Genomic DNA, 23,458 nt, shown 5'->3' with positions numbered 1-23,458 from the left:
ATATATCTGGCATGATTTGATTCGTATAAATTTCCACAGCTAAGAAAACTAAACAATATGCCATTTTTCATGTAACAATTAAAATAAAATTTAGGATACTGACTACCTTTAGAAGCAAGAAAATGAGTGCAATAGGAAGGCACACACAGGTGCTTCTAAAGTATGAGTAACTAACTTTCAGTTAGCTCTTGGGACCACCAGTTTTTCTTTTCTATTAACTGGGACACTTCAGAATGTATGCTATGTTCCAGCCAGCTTTTGGGAGCACCAATTCTTGTTTTCTTTTAACTGATCATATATTTTTAGACACTTCACAATATGCTATGTTTCAAATTTTGAAAAGGAATGACGAAGAGATGAAGAAATGAAGAACTCTGAAAAAACTATCGAGAAATTTAATTTTGAAGAGCAGCATAAAAAGGTACAATTACTAGAAGAGACAGAGAGTAAATGAAAATTTTATGTTTCTTATTTGGGAAATAATAGAGCAAGAGCATAATCAAGGAGAGATGGAGAAGGAAATATTTAAGAAAAGATAGATTAACAAATGAACTGTATTTGTAGTGATAAATAAGGAAAAGGATCAGAGCATAAGAGAAGGTCTGTTGTATGATAGGAGGAAAGACACAGACAATGAATGAGGAGGAATCTGGGTTCAGATGCACGTAGATGTCTAATGACAAGAAAAGCTATGTGGATAATTGTCCTGTAAAATAGTCATAAGAGGTTAAAAATTCACTTAAAATTTACCAGGTTGCCACTTTTTGTTTTGCAAAGAGAAATAGAACTGCTAAGTGACCTGGACATAGCATGCCCCCAAGACATCCTGCATTCTTCCTGAAGGAAAACCAAGATGAGAATCTAAATTTTAGTCAAAACAACACTGTTGCTCATAATATTAAAATATGAGAATTTGATCTGATCGTTTAATTGTCAATGACATTGAGCTAAGATAGCCATCCAGCTATTTCTATCTTTAATGATTCCACCAAAGAGGCTAGATGGCTATGTTACCCTGGACATTGCTGAATGAATACTGTCAAATTCTCTGAATCTCACTGACATAAATATTAGAGCAAAAATAGTTTCTAATTTTACCTCAGAAAATAGCCATCAGAATTTGATTTAGAATATCTTCTATTGTACAGTCTAGCAAAGATTTTAAAACATGGTTAAGACTTGGGGTAGATAATATTGTTCTCATACACTTACATTGACAAATTCATAACTCATTCTAAAATACACTGAGTGAAATATATGAATACAAAAAGATCTCACTAATGCAACCTTTTGCTGTCATCATCCCTGCTGCTTTGCTTCTCACTCATTATATTTTATACTCTCCATTTTCATCTAATGGAAATGAACTAGATTAAACAGATTTATCAATCTAAGGGATATCTGGTGGTAGTCAATAGCAATGTTTTCATTTTCTAGCTTACATTTAAAACACAAATGGAGTAAATTACTGGGTAAACATTGAAGAAGTGCTCCATACTTTGTGTGATAGTTTTAAAAGCTTTTGAAAATAAATATTAATATTGGGTAAGCATTTCCACACTGTTTTAAGTACAATTTATATTTAGAAACTTTAGGGGATCAATTCATAGAAATGAGAGAACAGCATGTAAAGTAGAAAGCTAAATAAATTACACACCACTTGTGGAAAAGCCACAGAAGATGTGAAATAGCATTGCCATTCAGATTTAATGTTTTCTTTATCGGGGTGTGTAAATCCCACCTCTAATAGATTGACTGTACTTAAGAGTCATTTTGGGCCATTCATGCTCTGAACTTAGAAAAACCGTTTAAGACATAAGGTGCATAAAGAACGTCAAGGAGATAGCCAATGATCAAATATGTAGTCTTCCCAGACTATTATTCCATCTACTGGTCACTAGATGGTTATAAGTGTAAATCAAAACACTTACAAGCTAGATGTCCAACGCTGTATGTATGCACACAGCATTGCTATCAAGTCTCATTTCACCCTTCGTTTGAATGAAATGATTGATTGATTGTTCACAGCTTGCAGGACTCTGTGCTGCCCAAGATCAATCTCTGCTCTGCACACTCTACACTGGGTTTGCATCATTGACTTTGTGCCAGCCATTTTGCTGCCAGGACACAGAGTGACATTTAATGATCTTTCAACCTGACAATGTCACATTTGTCACTCTTTATCACTTGTGACAGACCTAAATTCAAATGCAAACATGAAATGGAGACTGACTTCAATCCAAACTGATATACTTTTGAACTGACAACTATCAGCACAAGTTGATGAGATACATGGGAAAGAAAATAACCTGTTGACTGTACCATAAATAAAAATACCAGGTCTAAGATGATCCTGAAATATCAAAGGAATTTTAATTTTACAAAGAAATCATTCTGATAAAATTTCAAGTTGGAAATTATAGTATCTCAACTGTCATATCAACTAACATCCAATATCTATATGAACTTGGGAAAGATAATTTACTTTTAATGTACTATTCTGATTTATAAACCAAACACCACTATTCTGATTTATAAACCAAACACCATAGTACCCATATGAGCTCTTTATAAAGTTCTTGAATGAGGAGAAGCCTCAAAAGTTATAACATTCATTTCGAAGAAAATAAAAATCACCATAATTATGCAACATTTTTCTAAACTCTTTCTTTTAGTCATCTTAGTTTTCTGGAAGCACTATTGTCCACTATTGTGTTTTTTTTCCTAAACAAAATAACTTCCTCATACCTGTAAGTCCCCCAATGTCACAAATACTAACCTATATGTGTGTGGTAGAATTTAACTAAAATTTAGGCATATATTAGAAAATTGGTAATGCATTTCAATGCTGCTTAACAAATAATTATTAAAATGATTACAAAGATAAATGTACACAAGGAATTCAGGTTTTTGGAGATGCCTCAGCCATTCTTGATAGCTTAAACTGCAAGTGATGCTTTACTTCTATTTTAGAAACTAAAATATTCTTTGTTTAAAAGTCCTTAATTAGGAAAAATTTGCTGTTAAACTACTTAGTTTTCACTTTTCAGTTACTAAAAGAAGAAAAAAAGAAACTCTTCAAAATATAATGTTTATGTTAACCTAAACTTCACATGAAGTTAGGAACTCACCTGTGCACATAGGCTAGGCATGGCTATTCAAGCCTATAAGCCCAGCACTTTGGGAGGCTGAGGTAGAAGGCTTGCTTGAGCCCAGGAGTTCAAGACCAGCCTGGGCAACATAGTGAGACTCCATCTCTACAAAAAAATGTTGAGAAACTAGCCAGGCATGGTGATGCATGCCTGTTGTCCCAAATACTTGGTAGGCTGAGGCGGGAGGATTGCTTGTGACCAGGAGGTCAAGGTGCAGTGAGCCACGATCATGCCCTCCAGCCTGGATGACAGAGCAAGACCTTGTCTCAGAAAATTAAATAAAAAAGAAAACGAATACATGATTATAGAATTAAATAATATATATGTATTTATATATCACAAAACTTTATTAATTTCACAATAAAGGACAAGTTTTCTTACATCTCACAATAAGAAGAAAACCTCTTTGCTATTATACTATGAACTCACCAAAGTATTTTTTTCAAATAAGTTCTTCTTTGATCTAATCTCCCTTTGCTTCAGATCTAAGTCAATTTTTACATTCTGCCCTACATTTTCATTACTGGAGTGCATGTCTAATCTTTTATTCTATCTGTTGAATGATTCGAGAAGGGAGAACTATGCAGTATATGTAAGATCGGGGCAACCATAGAATTTATTATGCATTTGAGTACATACATACATACATATATAACATTTGAGTAAAACATTTGAGTGAAGTCTGTGTCATAAAAGCATCAGCTTCAAGAACCCCACAGAATCTGCAGTGTGTTATACTTCCTAGAGCGGATTCTAGCAGTGCCCCACCAAACTTCCCCTTCATATCAGGGCCCCTTTCCTTTATTCGATTGGCATTGACTGTTAACAATGCCCAGCTGCTTCCTTCTTCTGAGAATTGTCTTCAGCCAAGGGAGCCACATGACTCAAGGGTCCGGCCCCACTCCTACCCCATCTGGGGCAGACGGGGTGCAAGGTAGGACTAACTCAGTTCTCTTTGTGATCACACTGAAGCCAACTGGAAGCACACTCTTGCTTATCTTCTCTCTAATGCCATAAACTGTGTCCCAAGCTTTATTTTTCCTAAGAGTACTCCCTCAATAAATCACTTAAACAGAAATCCCCATTGTACAATCTGTTTCTAGGGAACCTGGTCTTAGGAAGTTGGCACTGTGAGTGGCCCTAGAAAGCAGACTTAAAGGATGAGGTCCTGGATTTGGGTCACTCGCCAGATGAATGCAAGGAGTATCCCATCCCTGGTGGTAGGGGAAGTGATGGAAGTCGGTGAGACCACAGAAATGTAATTCCTGTGTTTTACTTGCATGAATTGGAAAGGGATACAGTGCCTGTCTCAGGAATTTGAGAGGTATTGAACTAAGAGACTATTTCTCAGCTTGATGGATTTATATAATAGTGGAAATAACAAGGTCATATCATCAAATTAGCAATTTAAAGCCAAGTGTGAGGGTCAGAGGGCCTTGTCAGCTGTATTGAAATAGATCCTCCTCTCTTGCAGCTGGAAAATAGACATGGCTGAGTATAAGGCACAACACTTAATTCTGAGAGGGGCCAACTTTCAGGAAAGCCTCAAACACTAAAGTTGGAACTCTGAGAGGGAAGGAGTGAGGCCCTAAGATTTTGAATGAGACTAACTCTGTAACACACTTGAGAATGTTGAATCATCAGTTCCTCCTGCACTACTATCTGGATCTCCAAGAGTGGCCCACACTCCCCTGTTAAAAGACTCTCAGAAGATAATGTAGAGCACTCAAATGAGGCAGTTGTCTTCCAAACAGTGCTTTCCCTCTGCAGGGTTTGTCTCCACCCCTCCTGGTCATGATATAATTAGGGTCAAATTTCAGCATGAATCTACTGGGAACTTGCCCAGTATACAGATGGATAAAAAGAATATATGTAAAAGGTGCTGATACCTGACTAACATTACCAGTGAGTATGCCTGAGAATAGATCCTGCAGGTGCTGGAATAAGAAAGTTGGAATATACGGTTGATAAGAGAGTTTGTAAATATCCAGGATCTAACATGCTGGCAAGTGCGCTAAGTGACAGTTCTGTCATGCTTCCCTGATGGCTCTTGGAATCTTCAAAAAAAGTAATAAAAAGTGATTGGAAAAAGTAATAAAAAGGGACGGTCCACAATAAATGGGGCAGAGATTCCACAACTACCATAATAAAGTGCGATGGAATGGATGAAAAATCTCAAGGGTATAAACCTTCAGCTATAAGACGAATAAGTATTGGAGACCAGATTTACAGCATGGTGACTGTAGCTAATAATAATGCCTTAAACACTTGAAATTTTCCAAGAGTATATCACAAGTGTTTTTATCATATGCACACATACAGCCACACTCACAAATGGTAACTATATGAGATGATGGATATGTTAATTAGCTTGATTGTGTTAATCATTTCATGATGTATATAAACATCCAAACATCACATTGTACTCCCTAAATATAGGCATTTTTTATCTGTCAATCTTATCTCAATAAAGCTGAATAAAATGAAAGAAAATTAGCATCAACAAACAAACACAGTCTCACAGAAGTGGATGTGTTAGAAAAGCTTTATTACACAAAATGCAAAAACTCGTAAGATAAGCATGTTCTTCGGGAGGACCCTTAGAAATCTCCATTTATCAAGAATACAGGGAATGAAATGGATAGAGAGGTCCCAGAATCATAAAAAATCACAGGAGTGGTCATTCCTCTAGGCTAGGGCAGATGGTGGAAGATGCCACTATAGCTCTGTCCTCCCTAGTAAGAATAGGGATGCTAGGATCCCAGAAGAACAAAGGCCATTCGACAGAACTTAACTATCAGAAGCAAAGTATGTATAATAGTGTAAGTTAGTCACAAGGTTAGAATGTCTATAACCAGTGGGAATCTACAGTAATTAATCATTGTACCTGGCTAAATGGATAGACAGCCAAAATGGTACCTCTTGATATATAACCAAAAGAGATTAAAATGAAGGTGCTGAAGCCAGCACTTTGGCCATTTTCCAGACTTAAACCAATTCCAAATTATGGAGAAGTCCAATCCCCATGAGGAAGGACGTTCTAAAACCAGAACAAGAGTAAACAGTAATGATCCTCCCAGTTTTTTCAAGAAGCCTATGGCTGTTTGGGGGAGTAAACCACAACTGAGGGAAGCCTACCAAGTTACTTGAGGGATGGTAGATACAGCGCACACCTAAGACTCAGATCACTGTGCTTTTAGCCCAGATCTGTCCAAAATGTGTCTATTGTGTTAATGGATCCACCCAGCAGTCATTTCTTTAGATTGAACTTATACAATTTAAATGAACATTCTTTGTTGTTTATAAAAATCTTCAATGGGTTAACAGCTATTATAGAAGAAAAATTCATCTGGAAGCTTCTGAATCTGCTCCTTTCCCACTGGAAAGATAATAAATATAAAGTAATATAGTATCCCAGGACAATGACACACATTGATATCATATCCAAATATTTAAAGGATGCACTTAATTCATAAGTCTGTGTCCTGGAAAACTGGATAAATCATGCCAGATAATAGGGGGCTACTGCAAATCAACAAAGCAGTAGCTAAGTAATGTGGATTTTGTGACTCTTTATGTCACTATGCCCATTGAAAATATCTTTCAACCATGAAAGTAAAATAAGCATGTTTAAAAGAAGAATTCATCACCAGCAGACCCACAGTACAAGAAATGTAAAAGAAAGTTCTTCAAGAAGAGAAAAAAAGGTAATAGATGAAATATGTTATGAAGAGCATCAAAATGGTAACATGGATAAACATAGAACAAAATTTTCTTGTTCATAAATATCTTTAAATGATAGTTTACTATTCAAAAAATACAACACTGATTATCCTGAAGAAGTAGAATGGCTGCTATGTTTTGAGGGCAAGAAGGAATATATTTGGCATTTCAATGATCCCTTAGGTATCTCTTGGCAAACAATATCTACTTATAACTCGAAATTCTCATGTACAGCAACAATGACCTGTGTCTGTGCTTAGTGTTTCATAGGAGTGATGACTAACCACATCTAAACCAGCTGTAGAGAGGCCTGTTCAAATAGTATTGAAAAATAATCCTCAAGCAAGAATAGTTAAATATCAGTCTAAATGTTAGCACTTACTATCAAAGAAATGATTAGAATTGTTCGAACGCCAAAGTTGTATTTTAACAGAAATTCCTAACTGTCTTTGTGTTCTACAATTAAAAAAAAAAAAAACCTGAGTTCATTGTTATGAGATACCTTCAAAAGTTTTAACCAATTTGTGAGCTTGTTATTATAATTCTCTACCGATATGTGGTGGCCATAATAATTTCTGAATAAGCTAACATATAATTGGTGAATATTATGATACTAATAAATAGGCTCAATAAATCAGCATACATATTTATATAACTCTTCTTAAGAGGCAGATCTTAATGTTTTCTGAAGCAATGCATTATATAACAGCAAGAACATCAAAGTTAACATAGACACCCAATAATATAGATTTGTCCAAGGACTCTTGCTGTGAAAAGTCATTTAAAATATTGTCAATTCTCTCACTTTCACAAAACATGTCATTTCAGACCAACCTCCCGTATTTTCACAGTTGCTGATTCAAATCTTTATCCCATTCATTTAATGTCAGGATTTGGAAAATACAGTGATTTTTTTTCTATACACATTCACTTTTTATTGGAACCAGTCACTTCCTTCAATTAGTATACAAGTAAAAGAAAAAGAGTCATTTATATAATCATCACATGCCAACATATCATAGAGAAGACTAGAATCAATATAAAGATATTTTGAATAATTATATTTAAAAATTTGATCAACTGAATTTGAACACAGGATCCCACACATACTCTTGGCAAAAGAACAAATTATTTGAATCAATTTTGTGCTTATCAAGACATGCTTGACTTCTCTGCAATGAGAACTATCATGATTTCATTAAAAGCTTTGTAACCAGACTCCAAACAGTCTAACAATTTTTATCTTCTCACTTTAAAAGGTAAGGATGGTAGATGTAAAATACCAGCTGATATGGTTTGGCTGTGCTTCCACCCAAATCTCATCTTGAATTGTAGTTCCCATAATGCCCATGTGTGATGGGAGGAACCCGGCAGGAAGTGATTGGATCATGGAGATTGTTTTCCCCATGCTGTTCTCGTGAGAGTGAGTCAGTTCTCATGAGATCTGATGGTTTTATAAGCATCTGGCATTTCCCCTGCTGGCCCTTCTCTCTCCTGCCACCTTGTGAAGAAGGATGTGTTTGCTTCCCCTTCCACCCTGATTGTAAGTTTCCTGAGGCCTTCTCAGCCATACAAAACTGTGAGTAAAATAAACCTCTTTCCTTTATAAAATACCCAGTCTTGGGTATTTTCTTATAGCAGTGTGAGAACGTATTTATACCAGCTTTCTACTAGTCAGAATTAGCTATTTTTTAGTAGGAAGGATGGGATTTTCTTATACTTTTATTGACCTTAAGTACCACTTGAGTCTGTCTTGACAACAATGATTACAGTCGTCTGTCTTGTTAATAATGATTACAGTCAATCTAGTGACTTCTACCCACATTATTTACTTAAGATAACAATTTAAAAAATATTGAGAACACTTCTACTTTAGCTTGGTTTAGAGACAAAAAAGTAGAAAATAATACTGAGGTTTAAAATAAGCCATAAGTTTAGTTTGGTAAAAAAATAAGTAAAAGCTTGATCAATTATATATAAAATATTTATACAAAAAGTAATGGAAATGGAAGAAAGTGCAAATTTTACTTGGAGTATTCATGTAATAAATTAGAAAGAAGGTATTAATTATTGTGGTCTTACTTGCACTTATTTACAAAGCTGGAATAAGGCCATTATATGTTACATGCTTAATCTGTAGAATGGGTGATTCTGCTTGTTCCTAATTAAATCTTACTTGATTTACTGTGATAGATTTTTTCATGTTATTTCCATTTATTATAGTCATTCCACAACTGCAATATCTTCTCTAAATAGAAATGAGATTATAACATTCCTCTACCTAAATATTAATGGCTTCTGATTGAACTAGAAAAAATCCATACAACTGCTTACTATCTATAAGGCATTCCAAGGCCCATCCATCTAGTTCTCTGAATCATTTATGCTGTTATCCACAGTGCTCCATTATGCCTTGGTCACTCTGAACATTTCCAAGGTACCTGAACACACTGACTCAGGTCTTTAATATTTTCTTCCCTTTTTGCCTAGGCTAATTTTCTTCCAAATGTTTGTGTGGCTGACTCTTTCTCAACATTGAAGACATTGCCCAATTATGCCACCTGCCTCCTCAATGTAAAACACATCTTTCTCTGCTTCTAGTCACTCTTGAATTTCCTACTTTATTTTTATAACACTGATAACTATTTGAAATAATATCATTTATTTATGTATATTATTTATTGTAGATATTACTTTACATTTTGTTTGGACCCTATCCATAGCCTTTTAAACTATAGCCAGCATGTAACAGGAACTCAATAAATATTTTTGAATGACTATAGCCACCTTTAAATTAGGCATGGTTATTAAGAAGAAGGAAAAACTTTGACTTTCATGGTTTTTCATATTTCATGTAAGTACATGAAATATGAAACATACCATAGACATAAAAATAAATGGCTTATTCTAGCCAATAAATAACATACTGAATTTGGGACTTAAAAATTATTAATATACTTAAAAATTAATAATATGTCAAGCACAGTCCATGTTTTAAGAAGCTTGACTGGAACAAGAGGGAAATTTTGGCAAAGACAGCTCACTGTCTCTCAATATCTATCTCTCTCATCTAAACAACAAGACCCTAGGTTTTAACTGGGCTTCTACTGACCAGCCAAAGAATTAAATATCCCAGCTCTTCTTGAAGTTAGGTGTGTCCATGCTAATAAGTTTTGGTCAATGATATCTGAGCAAAAATGATTTGTCAATTTTCCAATAATTTTTCCTAAAACACAGGAGAGAAGACGTTCCCTATCTCTTTATAATGCTTACAGCCTAAAAGCAAAAATGTTGGCTATAATTTGAGTTTAAAAATGAATAGGAATTTAGAAAAGCCTTAGATCTCTGACACTGATGACCCGCCATATAAACATGGACTTTCCATCTCTAGGCATTTAAAAAAATATTTTACAAAGGAAAAACAAAAAAAAAATTACCTAATTTCAGTCACTCTTTTTTTTTGTTTACTTGCTTCTTTTTTTTCTCACACATGCAGTGAAACTAATCCCAAATGATAAAGAGAGGAAAGATGATAGCTGGATGTAGTAGTAAGGAAAAATATTGTATAAGTCTGGAAGTTCTATTGAAATTATTACCTTGCTTTTATCTTAACAACCAACAGAAGGAATCAACAGAGGGCAGATAATTCCAGCACCTTTAAACATTTAAAGAAAGAAGTTAGTTTGTACATGACTTTTTCTCTTTAGTAATTTTATTTTAGAATAGTTTTATATTCATAAAAATGCAAAAATACAAAAATAGCCCCTTATTTTCAGCACCTACCATCCTCGAAAGTTAATATTAATATAACCATTTATATTAAAACTAAAAGATTAGCATTAGTATGATCCAAATAACTACTGATTGTACTCAGATTTTTCCAATTGTTCAACTAATGTTTTATATCCATTGCAGAATCCAATCCACAATACAAAATTGCATTTAGTTATAATGTCTCCTTAATCTCTTCCTGCCTTTGACTTTTTCCCTTGGATTTCTTCAGTTTTATGATCTTGACACATATGAAGAATATTAGTCAGATATTTTGTATGCTCCCCAATTTGTGTTTGAGATTTTCTTATGCTCAGACTGAAGTTAAAGGTTTGGGGAAATCATATAATAAAGGTGGCCTTGGTTTTTATTAATCTGAGAAATTCTTTACTTTTTTTTCACTTTTGAAAGATGTGTTTTGCTGGTATAAAATTCTGAATTGACAGTTTTTTTCTTTTGTTTTTTATTTTTCCTTTCAGTATTTTAAAGATGTAACTTCACTGCCTTCTTTCTTAAATGTTTTCTGGTGAGGAATGTACTACAATTCTTATCCTTGTTTCTCAGTATGATAATATTTTCTCCCCCTATGGCTGCTATCAATATTTTCTTTGTTTGTTTTGTTGTTTTTATTTTTTTGTCTTTGGTTTTTAGCTGCTTAAACGAATATACTATGCTTGGTGTGCTTGCATTTAATGTTTTTCTTGCTTAATGTTTCTGAACTATTTTTGTCTGATGTTTGGTGTCTGTCACTAATTCAGGAAAATTCTTGTTCATTGTGTCTTCAGATTTATCTTTTGCACTGTTTTCTCTTCTGAGATTCTAGTTAGGCACATTTTAAGGCATTTTATATTGTCCTTCAGGCTTATATGCTCTCGTACATTTTTTTCTACATTTTTTTCCCTTGGATGATTTTATCAACCAATTTTCAAGTTCACCAATTCTTTCTTCAACCATATTGAGTCTACAGGTGAGCCCTTTAATTTATGTTCCTGTGTTTTGATTTATAACACTATTTGTTCTTTTTTATGGCTTATATAAGAAATTATCCATCTATTCGTGCACCTCTATTCGAGGCTTTAATGTGTAAATCACAGTGATTTTAAACTCCTTGTCTAAAAGATTCAGTACCTGTGTCTGATGATTATTTTGTTTCTTCAGATTGCTTTTTGCCTTCCCTTTGCATTTGCTTTGTAGTATTTTGTTAACAGCTGGGTATATTGTACAGAACAGTAGATGCTGAGATAAATATGTTTTAGACACAAGGTACATACATCTCATCTTATAGTAAGTATTTGTATGAGAATTTGTGTTGATCTAGCCCAGAGTTCACGTGGGACTGAAGTTTGTTGTCACAGTTAAGGCCAGTGTGCCAGTGGATTTAAATTTCCTTTATTTCCAGGGACTTCCTCTCAAATATCTACTCTCCAGTAGGCCCTGGGTCTTCCCCTTCTGCTGTTACTTAGATGATTCCTACCAGAGCTGTCCCAGATGGACTCCACTGTGGTTTTTATCTGGTGCTTAGCAGTGCATTGGTGTGGAGCAGGGGAAATAGGGCATTCTCACATATTCTGATTAAGCCTCAGTCTTCAGCAGACTCTGTTGTACCTGGTCTCAAGTCTGCATCTTTACAAGTCCTCCTGCATCTTATACAGGGATAAAGAATGTGTTTTCCTTTTTCTTTCTAGCCACAGTTTTTACCAGTCCTAAGTTGGCAGTGTTTTTGGTTCTTTCCTCTGAGGAGCAAGCTTTTTCCACAGGGTAGATAGGGAAGATGGGAATAGGAGGAGCCTCAGCAGTATCTGCCAATCCTTCCCTCTGGCAGCATGACGGAAGATTTCTCAGGTCCCTGGTCGATCTTCCCTGTAAAATCATGGTGGGTTTCAGAGAAGAAAAGATTGTAGAAGCAAACAATCTTTTTTATGTCAGAGGGCCCCTGAGCTTCAAACTTTGATGTTAGCCACACTTGGCCTTTAGCAATTCATTAAAAATACTTAGCTGAATCTTCTCACTGCCTTAGAGAGCATCCAGGAGAGTCTGCCCCAGGTACACACATGGTCAGGTACACACATGGTCAGGTACACACATGGTCAGGTACACACATGGTTAGGTCTTTTAATTTTTTTCTTTTTGGACCCTGTAGGGACTTGTCTTTCCCTAGATATCAGATGAAATGTTTGTCTTTCCCAAGATATGAGAATCTTCAGTTCTCTGTTTTTTTGTTTGTTTTTAAAATCATATGTTTGCAATTGGACCAGTTTCTCACTCTTTAATTTTTTTCTTTTGTATGGGTAGAAACAATGCTCTTTCCTGCTCTCTGTATTTTTAAGATGAAACTTGTAGTCCAAAGTAACACATAGGCTTTTCCCTGAATGGTTACAACTATCTTATTGTCAATTCTTCAAAAAACAAAGAATGACAATATAAGAATATATTATAGTTTAAAATCTGCGGCCGGGAGAGGTGGCTCACACCTCTAATCACAGCAATTTGGGAGGCTGAGGCAGGCGGATCGCCTGAGCTCAGGAAACCAATACCAGCCTGGGCAACATGGTGAAACCCTGTCTCTGCTAAAATACAAAAGATTAGCTGGGCGTGGTGGCACGCACCTGTAGTCCCAGCTACTTGGAAGGCTGAGACAGAAGAATTGCTTGAACCTGGGAAGTGGAGGTTGCAGTGAGCGGAGATCGTGCCACTGCACTCCAGCCTGGGTGACAGAGTGAGACTCTGTCTCAAAAAAAAAAAAAGAAAAAAAAGAAAGAAAGAAAGAAAGAAAAAAATCCGAAGCCTTGTTTCAGTGGCTTAATTCCTCATTTTCAGATATTATTCAATAAATGTGTTCTGAGCATTTATTATAGATGCCATGTGTAGTCTACCCAGATGGCAATAAGGCTTCTTCAGAAAGCAGTTTGTAAGGTATACTGATATTTCTTCTACCCACTGAGCAGAACGATTTTGGCAGCAATTGTAATATGTGAGATATATATAAACACATGCATATATCTCTCTATACACATATATAGTTGATATTTGGATGTATTCCAACATATATTTAATAACTAAATAAATTGTTTAATTCAAGACAGAAAAGGAAAACAGCAAAAAAGAAATAGTCAACAGTGCCTAAACTCACCCACTCCATAAAAAGACAGAATATCATTTTCTAAAAATTGCAAAAAAAAAAGAAAGTAAGCGAGGCATACGGACAGAACGTTGTAATTAATGTGTGTCACAGCTTTGTGCTAACATCTTTTTCCTCCTCACTAGGGAAGTAGTGAGAAACTTCAGCACATGGCTAGACGAGGTGTCCCCCACCAGCTTCTAAAACTCTCCTTTAGATTGCTGGTTATGTGTTCTTTGATTCTCTTCTGCAATTTTCTGCTTTTCTGCTTAGGAACAGCTGCTTTTCTCTACTGGAATTCGATAGTAGAGAACTCTCAGCTATTCCTTCTGCTGTTATGCAGAGTTCACAGTTGAATAACACATCTACAATATCTGTATTTGGAAAACAGAAGAATTTGTTTTAATGCCAAGCCATTTAATTATTGGCTAGACTGTAACCCGAGAATGGTTTACTCACTGATTCTGAACAATGAAGAAAAGAGGCCTGTGCTTGTTGGAGTGGAAATTTTTAAAATTTAATTTAATTTTGTTATTTTGTCAGGAGAGAGCTCCTTTCTTTATGAGTAAAATCTGAAAGATATGCCCCCCAGAGCTCAGAAATCAGCAAATTTCTAATAACTTTCCTCTCATTTAATGGAATATCTTCTGTTGTAGTACTCTGATTTTACTAGTTATTAACTGATTCATGTCCACTACATGTCAGCCTCATGGACAGGGCATTTTAATATTGGATAAAAAATATACTCAAATTTGGCCAGGTGTGGTGGCTCCCTTTTGTATTCCCAGCACTTAGGTAGGCTGAGGCAGGAAAATCACGAGGTCAGGAGTTTGAGACCAGCCTGGCCAACATGGTGAAACCCCGTCTCTACAACAAATACAAAAAAATTAGCTGAGTGTAGTAGTGGGCACCTGTAATCCCAGCTACTCCGGAGGCTGAGCCAGGAGAATTGCTTGAATCTGGGAAGCGAAGGTTGCAGTGAGCCGAGATTGCACCACTGCACTCCAGCCTGGGCTACAGAGCAAGACTCCATCTCTAAATAAATAAATTAATTAATTAATTAAATTAAAAAATATACACACAAATTTTGCAGAGTTAACTTTTTTTTTTAAAATATACTTTAAGTTCTGGGATACAAGTGCAGAACTTGCAGGCTTGTTACATAGGTATACATGTGCCATGGTGGTTTGTTGCACCCATCAACTGGTCATCTACATTAAGTATTTCTCCTAATGCTATCCCTCCCTTAGCTCCCCATCCCCCAACAGGCTCCCATGTGTGATGTTCCCCTCCCTGTGTCCATGTATTCTCATTGTTCACCTTCCACTTATGAGTGAGAACCTGCTGTGTTTGGCGAATCCATTTCGTATTTCCACCAATGGTATATAATGTATAATGTATAATGTTTATCTTTTCTCCACACCCATGCCTTATTATCTCTTACGTTTGTAATAACAGCCATCTTAACAGTGTGTGTAATACCAGACTTAATATATTGGTGTAGTTTTGATTTGCATTTCCTGATGATTAGTGATATTGACAACGTTTTATATTCCTACTGGCCATTTTTATGTCTTCTTTGAAAAAAAGTCTATTCAGATCCTTGCCCATTTTTTTTTAATTAAATTGTTTTGGTTTTTCATTACTGATTTTCTTAGATATTTTGGATGTTAACCCCCTTACCAATTATATGGTTTGCAAATATTTTCTCCCAATTCATAGGCTGCTTTTTTGTTTTGTTGATTGCTTCTTTTGCTGTGTGGAAGCCATTAATTTGACGCAATCCTACTTGTTTGTTCTTGCTTTTGTTGCCTGAGCTTTTGGTTGATATCCAAAAATATATTGCCAAGGCCAACATCGAGGGAATGTTTCCCTATGTCTTTTTCTAGGAATTTACTGTTTCTGATCTTTTGTTTAAGTCTGTAATCCATTTCGAATTTACTTTGTTGTGTGGTGTAGATTAGGATCCAAGATTTCAAGTAAATGACCTATCTTTACACATCAAGAAACTAGAAAAAGGAGAAAAAAAAACTAAACCCAAAGTTAGAAGAACGACAGACATAATAGAGATTAGAGCAGAAATAAATCAAAGAGATTTAAAAAAACTGTAGAAAAAAATCAACCCACATGGATGAGCCTGGATAGCATTATGTTAAGTGAAATAAACTGGACCTAGAAAGACAAATACTAGATGATTGCACTTATAGGAAAAAATTTAAAATAATCAAATTCATAGAAGCAGAGAGTAGTATGGTGGTTACCAGGGACTGACTGTGGGAAAATATTGAAAAACCATGGTTAAAGGGTATAAACTTTCATTATGAGAGATAAATAAGTTCTGGCGATCTGCTATACAGCACAGTGCCACTAACTGACAATAGATCTTATTTGAATTGTTCTTACCAAAGCAAGCAAAGAAAAACAAATACTAATAATACGGAAACTTTGGGAGTTTATGAATATATTTATGACCTTGATGGTGGTGAGATTTTCTCAGTTGTATGCTTACCCTCAAACTCATCAAGATGTATATATTAAATATGTACAGCTTTGTATATGTCAATCATATCGCAATAGTTTTTTAAATCATGTCACTGCTTTTTTTAGCTATTACTTTTTCTTTCATTAATATTATTTTAATTGACACAATTATATACACTTATGAGGTAAAATGTGATGTTTTGATATGTGTATACAATGTCTAATAATTAAATTGAGCTAATTAACATGTATAATACATTATTATTTAATATTAATAACTCTGCTGTGCAATAGAGTTCAAAATTTGTTCCTTCTGTCTTAACAGAAACTTTGTACCATTTGACCAAAAACAGTACCTTCTTTCTCCTCCCTCAGCTTCTAGTAACCATCATCCTACTCTTCTATTAATTCAACTTTTTTGGGTTCCACATATAAGTGAAATCATGAAATATTTGTCTTTCTGTGCCTGGCTTATTTCGCTTAGGTTAATGTTACCCGGGGCCATCAACATTGTTGTAAATGATAAAATTTCCTTCTTTTAAAGGCTGAATAGTGCTCCATCGTGTATGTGTATCACATTTCCTTTATCCATTCATCTTTTCATGGACACTTTGGTTGTTTCCATATCTTGGCTTTTGTAAATAATACTACAATGAACATGGGAATACAGATATTCCTTCAACATATTAATTTCAATTTCTTTGGAGATATATATATATATATATATATATATATATATATATATATATATACACACACATCTCCAAAAGTGAAATTGCTGGGGCATATGGCAGTTTGATTTTTAGTTTTTGAGGAACCCGCATACTGTTTTTAACATAAGAACTCTACTAATTTCATTCCTACCAACAGTTTACAAGCTATCCCTTTCTCTGCATCCTAGCCAACACTTTCAAAAAGATGATAATATTTTTGATAATCGCCATTCTAATAGGTTGAGATGATATCTAATTGTTTTAATTGGTATTTCTGTAATGATTAGTAGTGCTAAGCATTTTTGCATCAATCTCATGGTCAATTGTTATGTCATACAATGGTATGGCCAAGTGTATTTTGAGGAATGTCTTTTCAGGTCCTTTGCCCACTTTTTCATTGGATTATCTTTCTTTTTAGTTGGTTGAGTTCCTTACATATTTTTGGATATTAACCCTTTGTCAGATACATAGTTTGCAAATATTTGCTCCTGTTTTATAGGTTATCTCTTTGCCCTGTTGATTGTAGTCCTTGCTGTCCAGAAGATTTTCAGTTTGGTGCTATCCCATTTGTCTATTCTTGCTTTTGTTACCTGTGCTTTCAGGGTCATATCCAGAAAATCATTGCCCATGCCACCATCATGGAACTTTCCCCACTATGTTTTCTTCTAATTATTTAATAGTTTCATGGCTTATATTTAAGTCTTTAATCGATTTTTGTTGATTTTTGTACATGGTGCAAAATAAGAATTTAATTTCATTCTTCTAAGTATGGATATACAGTTTTCCCAATATAATTTATTGAAGAAAATGTCCTTTTCCTGTTGCGTATTCTTGATACCTTTGTCATAAATTATTTGACCTTAAATATATGAGTTTATTTCTGGGCTTTCTATTCTGTTCATTGATGTCTCTGTTTTTATGTTAGTATCGTGGTGTTTTGAATACAATAAATCCATAAAAAACTGTTATAACTGACAAACTAATTCAGTAAAGTTGCATGATCAACAACATACAATCAACATACAATAATCAATAGCATTTCTATATACTAACAAACTAGCTGAAAGAGAAATTTAAAAAAACTATTCTATTTACAATAGCAACAAAAATAAAAATACATAGGTGTAAATTTAATCGAGGAAGAAAAACACTATGGTACTGAAAACTAGTAAATACTGATGAAAGAAATTAAATAAAAGAAATATGGCTGGTTGCGGTGGCTCACACCTGTAATCCCAGCAACTTGGGAGGCTGAGGCAGATGGATTGCTTTAGGTCAGGAGTTTGAGACTAGCCTGGACAACATATTAAAACCCCATCTCAACAAAAAGTACAAAAAAATTAATCATATATGTTATACATATTATAGGTATATTATATACAGTATATATTTATTATGTAATATATAATATATAAATGGAAAAACACATCTGTGTTCCTAGATTGAAATAATTAAGATTATTAAAATGTTGTATCACCCAAAGTAATACAGATTCAATACAATTCATATTATAATTTTAATGCCATTTTTCACAAAAATAAAAAGAATCCTTAAATTTATATGGGAAAACGAAGGGCCCCAAGTTGCCAAATGGTTTTGACCAAAAAGAACAAATCTGGAGATATCACACTCATTGATTTAAAAATATATTATAAAGCTATTATAATCAAAACAGCTATTAATTACTTAAACTCAACATAACTGGAGACAAATTGTTGCCATTATTGATGTTGTTGTCGTTTCACCCTCTCAATCCAGCTTTTACTTACTCCAGGAAGACCGGGGAAGAGAAAAGAAGTTTATTGTATTTGTGTTTAAAACGTTAAAATAGTTAAGAGGTTAATAATCAGAGCAACAGACTTTTCCTTGGGTTGAAAACTGTCATTTTATTTAGAGCATTACATAAATGGAATTTTTTGCTATTATGATTTGGGGAAGGAAAGTCTTTGTATTCAGTCTGGGAAAATAAATGTGATATGCAAAGCTGCGCAAATTTCTCTGAATAAGGCACTAAATATTTAGAATACGTAAGATATACTATACTATAATAAATACCTTGGTAGTCCCAAAGAGAGAAAGTTTAAGTGGAAATATACTAAAAGAAAAGACATTTTTTACAGCTATGCAACATGCCTTTAACTACATCCTGGTTAAAGGGCAACCAGTGAGAAATTTCTAGTGGCAGAGTTATATAAGGAGCTTTTAAGAAGAATGATATAGAATATCAAATGAGAACACAATGAGAAATCTCCTTGTTTGGTTTCATTTCTCACTTGAGAAAGGTTGAACATTTTTCACTCAATATATGTCTTTATTTTTTAAAAAAAATCTTTGTTTATTTCCATGTTACCTAATAGTCCAAACCTAGAATGGTTGCTGGATGTCATAGGGTGCTCCAGGTTTTCTATTTTTGGCTCACCATATTTAAGATGTTATCCTATTATGCATAGAGGGAAAAGCCTCATCACATCTGCATTCTAGCTTCTGGGAAGTGACAAACAGAAAGAAAATAATAAGTTCTTATACATTGAAAACTGTGTCCAGAAATGTGGATGTCAAACTTTTTCTCCTTGTTCCTTAGCTGGAATCAATTCACGTGGCAAAACTTCACACCAAGAGCTTAGCCAAATATTCTATTACTATGGAAGAGAGGGGTAGACATTATCAGGACCTCTAGAAGTCTCTACCGTATATTTTGCACATATAAATTATATATAGACATATATTTAATACATGCATATTTATAAGCAAATAGCCCATATGTTGCATATATAAATAATTATATGTGCAATCAGGTGAGAATATGAGACAGTATTTTTGTAATTTCAGTTTTCTGGTTTCAGAATGGAAATTGTCATGTTCTCATTTTGTGGTAATCATTATCTGATGAAACCATATGAAACTAGAGTAGTTTGTTGAACACTTACATACTATTTACTTAGATTCCACAGTTATTTAAGTCATGATCAAACATATTTCATCTCTGTCCCTATTTATTTCTGCCTTCACTGAAATGCTATGAGGTAAGTCTCAGAAATCATGTTATCCATAAAATCTACAACTATAAATTTGAAAAGAAAATGGCTGTTATTTTTATTAATAGTACTATAATGCAATTATCACAGCATGTTTTTAAAAATAATTATTGTATCCCAGAAAATGAAGATGAGGTCTCTAAACAGCAAAGTGTGTCATTTAAAATTATCGAACATGATGAAAATTTTTGAAAAAAAAGAGCAAAATATACAGTCAAGTGGTAGAGATATTAATCTCTGACTACTGAAGTTAAGCACATTTAAGAAGTTTAAAGGATTTATAAGCTTAAGAGAAATGATATTTTCCTGAAAAGTGTATTAAATATTTGCTTTGTAGTTTGTCTATACAGCATGAAGTAGTAACTCAAATGAGCAGGTATGTTTAAGTATTGAAAGGAAACACTGTTAAAGTAGAATACAAATATGGATTATAGGTACTTATTTTGTTTTTTTATTACAGTAACAACTTTTCAAAAAGAGCCCAGAAAACTCTCTATAGCATAAATGAGTAACATATTAGTTACAAAATAAAACCTCAAAAAAGGAAGGGATTATACAGAAGGAATGAGAGAAATATATCATATTGTTAATTGTCATCTCATTTTTTAAATATATAAATTCTAATTTTTAGATACTATATTTGACTCGCCCTAGATTTCTGGGCACTTTGTTTTGATATTATTTCCTGGACATTATTTTATTACTATAATAAAACTAAATGAAGATGATCTTGTAATTTAAAATAATAGAGGCAAAAAGAAAATTCACTGCGTTATCTAATAATGTCTATTTTCACTTGCAAAATGTATTTTGCTTTCACTATATGAAACATAGGTAAAACATTCAGAAGACGAAAGACCAAAAAGATGTATCTTCTGACCCAAATACCCTTGCAATATTGTATGACCAAGAAATGCCTAAATATATTTAAACATTGCACTTCATGTAATATCAATTTTTATTTTTCTAACTACTTGTAATGCACGACATACTTTACCTCTTACAATTAGAAAGCTAAGGATGTACAAAACTGAACAAGAAATAATAAATTATAGTGATCATAAGTCTTTCCAAATTTACTTTCAGTTTTTATATTTATTTTTATTTAATTCTGCTTTGTGTATAATTTCTAGATACGAAGCCAAATTCTTGAAAATTGAAATATTTTCAAAATGCGGAAAGGCTGAAAACACTTTTTAAAGTCTAAGTCAACAAATCTCTCTGGAGATTCAACATAATCCACTTTAAAACACAGTAAACTCTTCCTGAAAATTGAGGTTTAGTTTTAATACCTGTGATATTTAAACATGTATATTCAATAAAATTATTTGCTAGAGCGTGTAGGTTATGATTTTATTAGAGTAGAAGAAGGCTATGAAGCCATTTTAAATGAACAAAATGAAAATCTGAGAACAAACTCACAGATGTGTAATGAAGCAAGAACAATTCTTGTGATTTTAAATTTAAATTTTCAAGTAAAATATTTACAATTTAAATTGCAAATATCCTTTTCATATTTTATAGTTATTTTATCTCCATCAGAAATCAAAACAAAAACTAAAGAATATTTAGGGACTTCTAAAATACTTAAGCTCTTTTTTACATTATTATCATAATTATATGTTCTACTAGCACATTTTATAATGTATAGGAAAGGCATGCCAGTTTGTTTATCTGAAGATGGTTATTGCCAACACAAAGACATGTATTCTCACGTACAATGCTTATATTGAAAAGCAAATACAGATCATATTGAGAAAGAAGCAAACCTGAGAGGCATTCATGCATTCTGAAATTAAGAAGTATTGGAAGTATTAATAGATTCTAGTTTGCACTTTCAAAAGGATTAACCTTTGTTCATTCTGGGACTTGATATCCTGGATCTATTTTCCTTTTTCTCATTTCCTCCAGACCTTGTCATCAATTATCTTAGCAATCTATACATCTACATCATATTTATTCTTTATCTATATATATTTTTATTTACCATTTTAGTGTCTACATATAGTACGCTGATTATTTTTCTTACATTTGTGTCATTATGTCTGTCTTAAGTTGTAAACAATTCTCTAATAAGAATAAATTTGTGTAAACTATCTTTGCATTATAGTTTAAATACCACAATGTATGAATGCTGTTTTTATGATAATGATGCCACATAAGTAAATTATAGACATACATAATAATTTAAATTTGGTGAACATATGTGTAACATGGATGTTGTAATATGTAGGTTAAACAGAAATGTTTGTTGAATCATACTAAAATAATAATTCACAAGGAAACCCTTATAGTTTATTTAAGAGATGTTGATGGATCTTTGTTTTTATTTGATTTGAGCCTAGAAATAAACTAAAAGCCTTTGATCTTGCCTTATTCTGATCAAATAAACCTAAAATTTAACTAGAATCACTTTTCAATGAAGCTGCTTTCTTACCATGACATAGTAATCTCTAGCTTATTCCAAGGATAATATTGAATTAAATGATGGCTTGATTATTCAGGAATCAGCCAATATAGGTTATTCTACAGTAACAATTGACACCCAACTATCAGTGGCTTTAAAAAAACAAGAGTCACACAACCATATGCTTCAAAATATCTGCCCTCAAAGGTTTTCTATCACATTTTCTATTATTTACCCACACCCCCACTGGCAGAGAGAATATATATTTCCATCATGGTCCCAAAATGTTAAATATAAACACTGTTATAAGTTTTACAAATGTAAATACAAACTCATTTTGTATGGAGAGGAAAATATTAAAACACCCCTCTAATTCCTCAAAGTATTCTGGCTTGATTCCAGGTACCTACTATTTTCTTCCATTTATTAGGTTGGTTGCTAAGGCCCAGCAAGAGATGAAGATGGTGCGTCAGTAGGGAGCCCCTCTACAGGTAATTTCCATCATTTTGTCTTTCAGTAAGCATGTACAAAGTAACTGCAGAGAGGTGGGTTAATCTGTTACTACACCTTGCTACTGAAAAATGATAGCAACATAGGTGCCACCTGAGGTCCACATCTTAGAGTATATATTGTATCACTTACCTGATGCGCAAAGACCCAAATCATGAATCATGTTTAGTTTTGTTTTCCCATGACCTTTTGTCATCTAAATCTATTTACTATCTTTGCTTTTTCTTTGCCACAAAGTTGTCACAATAAACTCAGTACTGAGTAAAATACCACAAACTATCACACATTCATCAAAAAATACCTCAAATAAAATTCTTCTAATTTTGAAAAAAAGTTTCAGTATATTTTACTATACAAGCTAATATTCTGTAATTTAGTAATCTTTATGAAGAAATAAATTTGTAGCATTTAGGAATATTCAATATTGATACTAAGGTCATCTTTCTTTTACTGATGGTACTTATTCCCCCAATTATTGAATATTGATGGTTTTATTCTAGGAATCAACTGCTTTCTAAAAAGGTCTAAACTTTATTATTCAGCTGGGC

This window comes from Pongo abelii, chromosome 17, assembly GCF_028885655.2.
Source record: "Pongo abelii isolate AG06213 chromosome 17, NHGRI_mPonAbe1-v2.0_pri, whole genome shotgun sequence".
In the NCBI taxonomy this organism is placed as follows: Eukaryota; Metazoa; Chordata; class Mammalia; order Primates; family Hominidae; genus Pongo; species Pongo abelii.
Note: the sequence above shows the minus strand (reverse complement) of the source record.